This window comes from Neovison vison, chromosome 1 (genome assembly GCF_020171115.1).
Source record: "Neovison vison isolate M4711 chromosome 1, ASM_NN_V1, whole genome shotgun sequence".
Classification (NCBI taxonomy): Eukaryota; Metazoa; Chordata; class Mammalia; order Carnivora; family Mustelidae; genus Neogale; species Neogale vison.
In genome coordinates, this window is record NC_058091.1 from 298263 (window position 1) to 310443 (window position 12181).

Below are 12181 nucleotides of genomic sequence, written 5' to 3' on the forward strand. Positions count from 1 at the left end.
TGCCTTTTAGTTTTGTTTCCTTCATTGTGCACAAGCTTTTTATTTTGATGTAGTCCCAATAGTTTATTTTTTGCTTTTTATTTCCTTTACCTCAGGAGGGATGTCTAGTAAGAAGTTGCTACAGTAGATGTCAAGCATTGCTGTCTTCAATGATTTTTTTGTCTGTGTGGTTTCAGGTCTCACATTTAGGTCTTTAATCCATCCTGAATTTATAGTTATTTTTTATTTTTAAAATTAATTTTTTTCTCAAGTTTTTATTTAAATTCCCAGTTAGTTAGCATATACTGTAACATTAGTTTCAGGAGTAGAATTTAGTGATTCATCACTTACATAGACCACCCAGTGCTCATCACAAGTGCCCTCCTAGCCATCACCCACTTAGCCCATCTTTAATTTATTTTTGTGTATGGTGAAAGAAAATAGTTCAGTTTCTTTCTTCTGCATGTGGCTGTCCAGTCTTCCCAACACCATTTGTTTGAGACTGTCTTTGTCCCATTGGATGTTCTTTCCTACTTTGTTGAAGATGAGTTGACCATATGGTTGTAGGTTTATTTCTGGATTTTCTATTCTGTTCCATTGATCTATGTGTTTTTTTCATGCTAGTACTATACTGTTCTGACTACTATAGCTTTGTAATACCACTTGAAATCTGAAATTGTGATGCCTTTCAGCTTTGCTTTTCTTCTTCAAGATTGCTTTGACTATTTGGGATCTTTTGTATTTCCATACCAATTTCAAGATTGTTTGGTCTAATTCTGTGAAAATGCTGGTGGTATTTTGACAGTGATTGCATTTAATGTGTAGATTGTTCAGGGTAGTGTAGACATTTTAAGAATATTTATTCTTCTGGGCACGTGCACCAGAATGTTTGTAGCAGCAATGTCCACAATAGCCAAACTAGGGAAAGAATCTAGATGTCCATCAGCAGATGAACAGATAAAGAAGATGTGGTATATATACAATGGAATACTATGCAGCCATCAAAAGCAACAAAATCTTGCCATTTGCAATGACATTTGCAACGATGTGGATGGAACTAGAGGCTATTATGCTGAGTGAAATAAGTCAATCAGAGAAAGACAGTTATCATATGATCTCTCTGATATGAGGAATTTAAGAGGCAGGTGGGGGGTTGTGGGGGGTAGGGAAGGAAGAAATGAAACAAGGTGGTATCGGGAGAGATACAAACTGTAAGAGACTCTTAATCTCATGAAAGAAACTGAGGGTTTCCAGAGGGGAGTTGGGGGTAGGGATGGGGAGGCTGGGTGAGGGACATTTGGGAGGCTACGTGCTATGGTGAGTGCTGTGCAATGTGTAAGCCTGATGATTTACAGACCTGTACCCCTGGGGCAAATAATATATGTTAATAAAAAAACCCAAAAACCCACAATATTTTTCTTCCAGTCTGTAAGCATGGAATGTCTTTGCATTTCGGTACATCATCTTCACTTTTTTTCATCCGTGTTTCACAGTCTCCAGAGGACAGGTCTTCCACTCCTTTGGTTAGGGTCATTCCCAGGTATGGTATTGTTTTTGGTGCAATTGCAAATGGGATTGTTTTCTTTTCTTTTTTTTTTCAATTTATTTATTTTCAGAAAAGCTGTATTCATTATTTTTTCACCACACCCAGTGCTCCATGCAATCCATGCCCTCTATAATACCCACCACCTGGTACCCCAACCTCCCACCCCCCCGCCACTTCAAACCCCTCAGATTGTTTTTCAGAGTCCATAGTCTCTCATGGTTCACCTCCCCGGGATTGTTTTCTTAATTTCTCTTTCTGCTGCTTCATTATTGGTGTATTAAAATATAACAGATTTCTGTACATTGACCTTATGTCCTGTGACCTTACTGAACTTCTTTTTTATCAGTTCTAGTAGTATTTTGGCAGAATCTTTCAGCTTTTCTACATATAGAATCCTGTCATCTGCAAGTAGTGAAGATTTTACCTCTTCATGATCAGTTTGGATGCCTTTTATTTCTTTTTGTTGTCTGACTGCTGTGGCTGGGACGTCCAGTGCTGTGTTGAGTAGATGCGGCCAGAGTGCACATCCTTGTCTTGTTCCCAACTTCAGAGGAAAAGGTCTCAGTTTTCCCCACTAAGGATAGTGTAAGGGGTGGGTTTTCATAGATGGCCTCTATTATGTTGAGGTACGTTGCCTCTAAACCTACTTTGTTGAGAGTTTTTATCACAAATGGATATTGTACTTTGTCAAATGCTTTTTCTGAGTCTATTGAAATAATCACATGGTTCTTACCCTTTGTCTTATTGATGTGATGCATCACATTGATTTGTTTGTAAATATTGAACCACCCTGGCAACCCAGGAATAAATCCCACTTGATCATGGTGAATGATTTTTTTTAATGTATTGTTCAATTTAGTTTGCTAGTATTTTGTTAAGGATTTTTGAATCTGTGTTAATCAGGGATATTGGCCTGTAACTCTTTTTTAGTGGGGTCTATGTCTTGGTATCAGAGTAATGCTGGCCTCATAGGATGAATTCTATTTTTTTGGAATAGTTTGAGGAGAATAGGTATTAACTCTTCTTTGAATGTTTGATAGAATTTGTCTCTGAAGCCATCTGGTCCTGGACTTTTATTTGATGGGAGTTTTTGATTACTAATTCAATTTCTTTGGTAGTTATTTGTCTGTTCAAATTTCTATTTCCTCCTCTTTCAGTTATATGTTTTTAGGACTTTATCCATTTTTTCTATGTTGTCCAATTTGTTGGTGTATAGTTTTTACACTATTCTCTTATAATTGTTTGTATTTCTTCTTTTTAAATTTTTATTTATTTATTTATTTTTAAAATTTCTTTTTAGGTTCCAGATTTCCATGGTATTGGTTGTTCTTTCTCCTCTCTCACTTGTGACTTTATTGATTTGAGTCCTTTTTCTTTTTTTCTTGATAAGTCTGGTTAAACGTTTGTCAATTTTACTGATTTTTTTTTTTTCAAAGAACCAGCCCCTGATCATTAACCTGTTGTATTCCTTTTTGGTTTGTTTATTTTGTTTTGTTTTGTTATTTATTTATTTAAGAGAGGGGAGAGTGCATGCCGGTATGTACACAAGCACAGGAGCGGGGGGCGGGGGGTGCGGAAGGAGAGGGAACAGCTGACTCCCGCTGAGTAGGGAGCCCAACGTGGGGCTCCATTCCAGGACCCTGGGATCATGACCTGAGCCGTAGGTAGATGGTTAACCAACTAAGCCACCCAGGCACCCTTTGGTTTTTGATTTTTAGTTTCTGTATAATTTATTTCTGCCTTAATCTTTATTATTTTCTTCTTTTAGCTGGTTTTCAGTTTTGTTGATTGTTCTTTTTCAAGATTCTTTAGGTGAGAGGTTAAGTTGTTTATTTGAGACTTCTCTTATCTGTCGAGGAAGGGCCTGTATTGCTAGAAACTTCCCTCTTACAACTAGGTTTGCTGTACCCCAAAGGTATTGGACCATTGTGTTTTCATTTTCACCTGTTTCTGTGTACTTCTTTATTTCTTCTTTGATCTCCTGGTTGGCCCATTCATTGTTCAGTAGCATGTTATTTAAATTCGATGTATTTGTGGTCTTTTCAGACTTTTTTCTTGTGGTTGACTTCAAGTTTCATAGGATTGTGGTCAGAAAAGGTATATGGTATGACTTTGGTCTTCTTGAATTTGTTGAGTCTTGTTTTATGGCCTAATAGTTGATCTATTCTGGAAAATATTCCTTGTGCACTTAGAAAGACTGTGTATTCTGCTGTTTTAGGATGAAATGTTCTGAATATATCTGTTCAATCCATCTAGTCCAGCGTGTCATTCAAAGCCATTGTTTCTTTGTTGATTTTCGGTTTACACGATCTATCCATTGAGGTAAGTAGAGGTGTTAAAGTCCCCTACTATGATTGTAATACTATCAATTATTTCCTTTATGCTTGTGGTTAATCGTTTTTTTGTATTTGGGTTCTTCCATGTTGGGTGCATAAATATTTACAATTGTTACATCTTCTTGTTTGATTGTCTCCTTTGTTATTTTATAATGTCCTCCTTTGTCCTTGTTCCAGTCTTTGTTTTAAAGTCTACTTTGTCCGATATAGGTATTCTTTCTCCAAATTTCTTTTGACATCCATTTGCATGATAGATGTTTCTTGATCCCCTCACTTTAATCTGTAGGTGTCCTTAGGTCTAAATGAGTCTCTTGTAGGCAGCATGTACATGGGTATCGTTTATTAAATCCATTCTGTCACCTTATGTCTTTTGATTGGAACTTTTAGTCCATTTACCTTCAAAGTAATTATTCATAGATATGTATTTATTGTCATTTTATTATTTGTTGGGGTTGTTTCTAAAGGTTTTCTCTGATTCTTTCTTGTCCTCTCTTTCTTGATTTGCTGATTTTCTGACTGGAGTTTCTTTCTCTCTATTCTTTGCATATTTTTAGTGGTTTTTGATTTGTGTTTGCTGTTATGTTTGTACCTCACCTCTTCCGTGTATAGCAGTTGATATTAAGTTGACGGCCATTTAAGTTTGACTCATTCTTTGCTTTAGGGATATGGTGTCATATTTTACATCCTTTTATTTTGTGAGTTCCTTGACTGATTTTTCACAGAAACATTCATTTTTACTGCTTTTGTGCTTCTTACCTTCTACTATCGCTTTTGGTGTCTCCTTTTCACTCAAAGAGGCGCCTTTGATATTTCTTGCAGGCCTGGTTTAGTGGTCAGAAACTCCTTGAATTTTTGTTTTAGACAAAGACTTTAAAACAACTTTTAAATATGGTCAAAGGACAAAAGGAAAATGTGGAGAAAGTCAAGAAAATGTTGTGTAAATAAAATGGAAATGTCAACAAAGTGGTCAAAAATCTAAGAAGAAGCCCAAAAGACATTCTGGAGTCAAAAGTACAGCAATTGAAATGAAAAATTCACTAAAGTGAACAAAGGTAGGTTTGAACAGGCAGAAGAAAAAATTAGCACACTTGAAGATAGACAATGGAAATTCTGGAATCTGAAGAAAGAAAAAGATCGAAGGAAAGCAAACAGCTGTGGGCATGGTTGAGTGGACAGTATATGCATCGGAGTCCCAGAAGGAGAAAAAAGAGAAACAGACACAGAAAATGCTGGAAGAATAATGGTCGAAAGCCTCCTAAATCTGATGGAATACATGGACATAAACATCTAAGAATCTCAACAAACTCTAAGTAAGATGAACTCAAAGAGACACTCCAAGATACATCATTATCAAATTATTTATAAAAAGGTAACTCATGAAATGGGAGAAAATATTTGTAACTCCTATATCTGATAGGGGATTAGTATAACATAGAGATAATTCCTACAACTCAATAACAACAAAACCAATTCAAAAATGGAAAGAGGACTGAACAGATGTTTCTCCAAAGAAGACACACAGATGGCCAAAAAGCTCAAGAAAAGATGTTCGACATCGCTGATCATTAGGGAAATGCAAATGAAGACCACAAGATACAACTGCACGTCCCTTAGGATGGTTATTATCAGAGACCAGAAAACAGCAAGTGCTGGTGAGGTTGTGGAGACATTGGACTCTTGTGTCCTATTGGAGATGTAAAATGGTGCAGCTGTTGAGGAGAGCAGTATGGAGGCTCCTCAAAAAATTAAAAATAGAATTTCCTTATGATCCAGCACTTTTTCCTTTTGGTATTTACTCAAAAGAATTCAAAGCAGGATCTTGAAGAGATATTTGTATACCCATGTTCATAGCGGCATTGTCCACAATAGCATGGAAGCAACAAGTTATCTGTTGATGGATGAATGCCTGGAAAATATGGTATAAACATGCAAGGAGATGTAACCTAGCCCCGAGAAGGAACAGACTTCTGCAGCATGCCACAATATGGATGAGCGTCAAGGTCATTATTCTGAATGAAATAAACCAGTCACAAAAGGATAAGCTCTGTATGACTGTGCTTATGTGAAGCACCCAAAGGAGTCACATAGAGACAGAAAATACACTGGTGGTTCCTTAGGGCTGGGTATAGACTTTCAGTTTTATAGGGTGAAAACTGTTTCCAGACTTAGAACTGTTTTTAGAGTATGGGGATGCATGGTGATGAATCGCGTGGCAATGGGATTGCATGGGACTGAACCGGTTTGCTTTTAAAAATGGTTGAGGTGGTCAATGTTATGTGTACCTCACCCACAAAACGTCCGTCATGAAGAAAAGGGAGTTTTTGATAGTGTTGCGTGAGGTACACTGTGTAAATTCACATGACTAAAAAATGCTTCCAAAGGTGACAGAAAACAAAAATATATACAAAACTATATGAAACATGGAGGCAGATTTTGAAGAATATTAATAAAAGGAACACCTAGGTACCCTCCACGCAATTTTAGAAGGAGAAACTCGTCCACTGGTTTGGGCCATCCACGTGCTCCCAACTGGCCACAGACACCTCACTTCCTTCCGCCTGCAGGAGACCCTCACCCTGAATTCTTATGAAGGTTGCCTTCATTTTCTTCTAGTTTATCACCTCCATATGTTGCTCTACGTCTCCGAACAATATGCTATTTCATACAGCAGGAGTTTGGCTTCACACAAGTGGACTCGCGCCGTGGTTTCCTGTCGTGACGTGTTTCTTGTACCTGACGTGGAGTTTCTGAGGCGCATGACTACGGATGACGTGACACGCCTCGGCTCGTGCGCCATCTTGCTGGTGGGGGACACGGGCTATTTCTGTTCTTCTGCCGTGTCGTCGCTGTCCTCTGAGCATTTCCACTCAAGTCTCCTGGTACACAGTGTCTGTGTCCCTCCAAAGTCACGTGCCGAGCCCCTAACCTCTCATGCAGGGGCCTTAAGAGGAGGCCGTTGGGACGTGATCGGGTCATGCGGGTGGAGGCCTCATGATGGGACCCAGAGGGCTCTCTGGCCCCTCTACCGTGTGAGGACACGGGGTCTGCTGGCGCCTTCGTCCTGGACTTCCAGCTTCCAGAGCCGGGACAAATGGGTTTCTGCCTATCAGCCCCGTCTGTGATAGCAGCTTGACGAGGCCGAGAGAAGGCGTTTCCTTAGTTCTCTGCCTGGAAGTGAGGTCGCTGCCCCCAGGGGATGTGCGCGTTGGAGCCTGGCCACGAAGGACCCGTGTTTCCCGAGCTGCTGCACCTGTTCCCAGCTCCCCAGCACGGTGAGAATTCTCACCTTTTCATATCTGATGTTTAGTTCTCTTTTTGCCAGTCTAGGGTGTAGTCATACACAGTTGTGTTTTATTCCTATTTCCCTGGTTACTGATGAGGTTTAAGACATTCTTCATGGTTTATTAGACATCTGTGTTTTTGCTTCTGTGAAATCTTACTCACGGCTTTTGCCCATTTTCCCGGCCTTCTTCCCTCTGCTGCTTCTTGAAAGCATCGGTACAGCCGACCTCGCTGCGCCGCCGTCCCAGCAAACTCGGTGGGACCGTCCCAGTGCCCGTGCTTCCTTCCACTGCATTCCCTCTGTCCCAGACTCTGCCCTCTGTCCCTACTCGGTCCAGTTTCGCTGGCTCACTCCCTGGAGAGAGCCCGTCTGTGACCTCCCTCCCCTCCTCCTAGCTCCTGGCGCCGGGGCGGCACCTTGGCGGGCTGCTCAGATCCCTTCCCGCCGCGCCTCCAGGGCTCGCACCCAGCGGGCCGCGGCCGGGCAGCTCCCGCCCCTCCTCTGTCGGCGTGGCCTGGTCCCCCGGGCTTGGTTAGCCCAGTCCGACCTCTCCCAGGCCCTCCACTCCCGCAGCGGACCCGGTTGGTTTCCTTTTCCCCTTTTTGGAGTTTTGTTGTTTTTTGCGGTCACTGTCTTCCGTCGCTGCTGGAAGGGCTGGGCCCGCGCTCTCAGGCTGCACCTTCCGGCCGCCCCCTCCCTCCGGGGCCGGTGGGCTTTGGCCAGGCTGCTATCTCCCCCTTGGCGGCAGCTCGGGGGTTTTCTATCAATGTGCCCGAAACGGTCCCTTTCTTCGTCCTTTAGATTCAGTGACTTGGGGGGCTCCGTCCCGGTGACTTCTCCCGGCGGTTTGAGGCACAGAAGCCACACATTCGCCTTCTATGCAGACGATGGTCCCGTGAAGCTTCTGTTCTGTTCCCGGGAGCTTTGCGGACACGAGCCGGCGCGCTGTGAAGGGCACGGATTCGTCTCCGCACCTTCCACACCACCTGGGACCGACCGTCTCAGGGGACGCCTCGGGCGCCCGGAGCGCCCTTCATCCGGCTGGGCCCCGGCAGGGGCGCCCCCGGCGACTTCTCTCTCGCTCCGAGGGCAGGTAAGGCTTCTACTTCCAGAGACTCCTTTGACTTTTTTGTGGCTGACTTCACTCCTCGGTCCACCTCCGACGTGCAGACGGTGGGAATTCCTGACAGTTGCCTCTTCCCTCCTACCCGCGCACGGGCCGGCGGCGAGGACGCAGACAGTCGCGTCTGTTCCTGTCCGTGTCGCCGTTTGAGCTCTGGCTCAATTTCACGCGGCCACGGTGATTGACCAGGACGTCTGTCGTTTGGACGTGATGAAGAGAAGGCGCGGAGAGAGACATTTAACCCGTGAAGTACTTTCCAACTAGGTAATCCTGTAGGTAATTAAGTTAGAAAGGCTTTTTTTTTAAAGATTTCATTTATTATTTGCAGGGAGGGAGAGGGATCACAAGCAGGCAGAGAGGCCGGCAGAGGGAGAGGGAAGCAGGCTCCCCGATGCGGGGCTCGACCCCAGGACCCTGAGACCATGACCCGGGCTGAAGGCAGAGACCGAATCCACTGGCACACGCACGCGCCCCAAGTTAGAAAGGCTTTTAAAATGTTAGTTTTCTTATTTGTGTGTTATTACATTTTTTAGGTGAAACTTTTAATTTGGAGGGAACTGGAGACAACAGTGTGGTTTGCGACATCACACAGAGCGAAAACCTGCGTGCTTTTGCCCAGTTTTCCCCACGGGTAGCATTTCGAAGAACGGCCGGCAACCAAGATGCGAACATTGGCGCCGTCGAGGGCAGGGCATTTCCAGCGCGTCCCTCACGGACGCCGCACAGCCACGCCGGGTTCCCTCCTGCCCCCGCACCCTCTTAAACCCTGCAAACTCCGGACACGTTCTCCACGCGCGCGACGCTGTCATTTAAGGAGCGCGAGTTACAGAATGCGGTGCAGCGGCCACCTTCGGGGCTGGACGTCCTCACGCAACAGGATTCTCTGGAGCTTAATCCGAGCTGCGGCCTGGCTGTAATCTGTCCCTCTCCTAGCTGAGGAGCATTTCACGGCGTACACGGACCACGGTTCGGCGAACCTCTCACCAGCGGAAGGACATTCTATTTGTTTCCAGTTTGGGGCTAGTGGGACTCAAGCTGCTGTAAACGTCCCTGTACAAGTTCTGTGCGAGCACGGGTCTTCGCTCCCTGCACAGGGCCCGGGGATGTGACTTCTGGGTCATGAGATAGAGGCTCGGTTTGCCTTCTAAGAGTCTGTCAAACTGTCTTCCAGAGGGACTGTACCAGTTTACATTTCTTCCTCTGTCTTCTTGTTGGCACTTGGTGGTATCACAGGTTCTTCTGTCACCGTATCGTGGTTTTCCTTGGCATCTCCCCAGTGGCTACCGGTGTTGACTATGTTTTCATGTATTCCTTTATCTGTATGCATGTTTGTTTGTTTGTTTTTAAAGATTTTATTTATTTATTTGACAGACAGAGATCACAAGCAGGCAGAGGCAGGCAGAGAGAGGAGGAAGCAGGTTCCCCGCTGAGCAGAGAGCCCGATGCGGGACTCGATCCCAGGACCCTGAGACCATGACCTGAGCCGAAGGCAGCGGCTTAACCCACTGAGCCACCCAGGCGCCCCTGTTTGTTTGGTAAAATGTCCCTTCATGTCTTTGCCCATTTTCTAATCACATTAATTTTTCTTCTGTTGAGTTTGAGACTTCTTTATATATTCTAGATACTAGTCCTCTGTAGGATGGATGATCTGTAAATATACTCTCATGTGCAGCTTGTCTTTTCTTTCTCCAGTTTTTCACTGCAAAAATGTTTAATTTTAATGAATTCCAATATATTGATTTTTTTCCTTTTATGGATTATGTTTTTGGTGTCAAGTTTAAGAACTCTTAGTTCTAACCTCTAGAACCTAGAGATTTTATCCTACACTTTTTTCTTAAAATTTTACAGTTTTATGTTTTACATCCAAATACATGATCCATTTTGAATTAAATTTTGTATGAGATGTGAAACTAGAGTAAGCGTTTATTTTTTTGCACGTGGCTGTACAATTTCTCTGGAACCCTTAGTTGAAAGACTGATCTTTCCTGCATCGAATTGCTTTCGCACTTTTGTTCAAAGTTGGTTGGACATATTTATGTGGGTTTATCTATGGGTTTTTGGTTTTATTCCATTGACCTATATTTCTATCCCCATGCAATACTACACATTCTTGATGACTGTAGTGATATAGTAAGTTTTGAAATCAGGTAGATGAATCCTTTCATTTTCTTCTTTTTCAAAATTGTTTTAGCTAAGTGAGTTCCTTTGTCTCTCTATAATTTTTTAATAATCTTGTCTTTCTTTAAAAAATCTTAGGATTTGTAAGGAAGTATGTTAAAACTATCAATCTGGGAAGAACTGACATTTTTATTATTTTATTATATTTATTATTTTATTATTAGTGATACTGTGATATTGTGGACATAGTGTATCCCCCCATTTCTTTAGATCAGCTCTGATTTCTTTCATCAGTATTTTGTAGTGTTCCACATACAAATCCTGTATGTGTTTTATTAGATTTATACAAATTTCATGTTGTTGTTGTTTTTTAAGATTTTATTTATTTATTTGACAGACAGAGATCACAAGTAGGCAGAGAGGCAGGCAGAGAGAGAGGAGGAAGCAGGCTCCCCGCGGAGCAGAGAGCCCGATGCGGGGCTCGATCCCAGGACCCTGGGATCATGACCTGAGCTGAAGGCAGAGGCTTTAACCCACTGAGCCATCCAGGCTCCCCAAATTTCATGTTTTTGAGCAGTTTTACATTCCAGGTTTAAAATTTTAGTGTCCATATGTCAATTATTATCAAAAAAGAAATAAAATTGACTTTGATATATTTATTTTGTATACTAAACCTTGTTGAACTCACTTCTAGTTCTAGAAGCTTGTCTATTTTTGTAGATTCCTTGGATTTTTCCACATAGACAAGCATGTCATCTGCAAAACAGAACAATTTCATTTCTTTCTTTCACATCTGTATGCCTTCTATTTCTTTTTCTTACCTTATTGCACTGGTATGACCTCCAGCTCTATGTTGAAGAGAGTGGTGAGACCAGCTATTCTTGCCTCGTTTCCAGTCTTAGGGGAAAGCATCAGTTTTTAATCATTAAGCATGATGTTAGCTGTAGGATTTTATAAATATTCTCCATCTAGTTCAGGAAGTTCCACTCTATTTCTATTTTTACAAAATTAAAAAAAATCATTTGTGAGTGTTAACTTTTGTCAAGTGCATTTTCTGTATCTACTTATATGGTCATGTGGGTTTAGTCTGCTCATTTGTGGATTACGTGATTCATTTTTAAATATTGCACTGGCCTTGCTTTTCAGGTGCGAATAAAACATTCTTGGTTATCTTTTTTTATATGTTGTAGAAATCTGTAAGCTAATGTTTGTTAAGGAGTTTTGCATTTATTGTAATGTTATTGGTTTGTCATTCCTTTTTTGGTATTCTCTTTGACTGGTTTTGGTATCAGGGTAACGCTGGTTTCATTAAATCAACTGAGAAGTGTTCTTTTCTATTTCCTAGAAGAGATTGTGTAGAATTAGTGTTAATTATCCTTTAAACATTTGGTGGTATTCTTCAGTGAAACCATCTGGCCTGGAAAATGTTCTTTGGGGAGTATTAAAATTACAAACTCAGTATCCTTAAGAGTTAAAATTATATAAAATTATCAATTTTATATTGGGTGAATTGTAGTAGTTTGCATTTTTGGAGGAACTGGTCCATTTTGTCTCAGTTGGTAAATTTATGTGTGTAGAGTTGTTCATAGTATTCCTTTATCCTACTGGTATCTGCAGGGTTTGTAGTGATATGCCCCGTTTCATTAAAGATACTGATAATTTGTGTATTCTATCTTCTTCAGGCTTGGTAGAGGTCTGTCAATTTCATTGACTTTTCCAAAGAAAAGGTTTTTCATTTCATTGGTATTCTTTATTTTTTGTTTTCAATTTTATTGATTTATGCTTATTACCTTCCT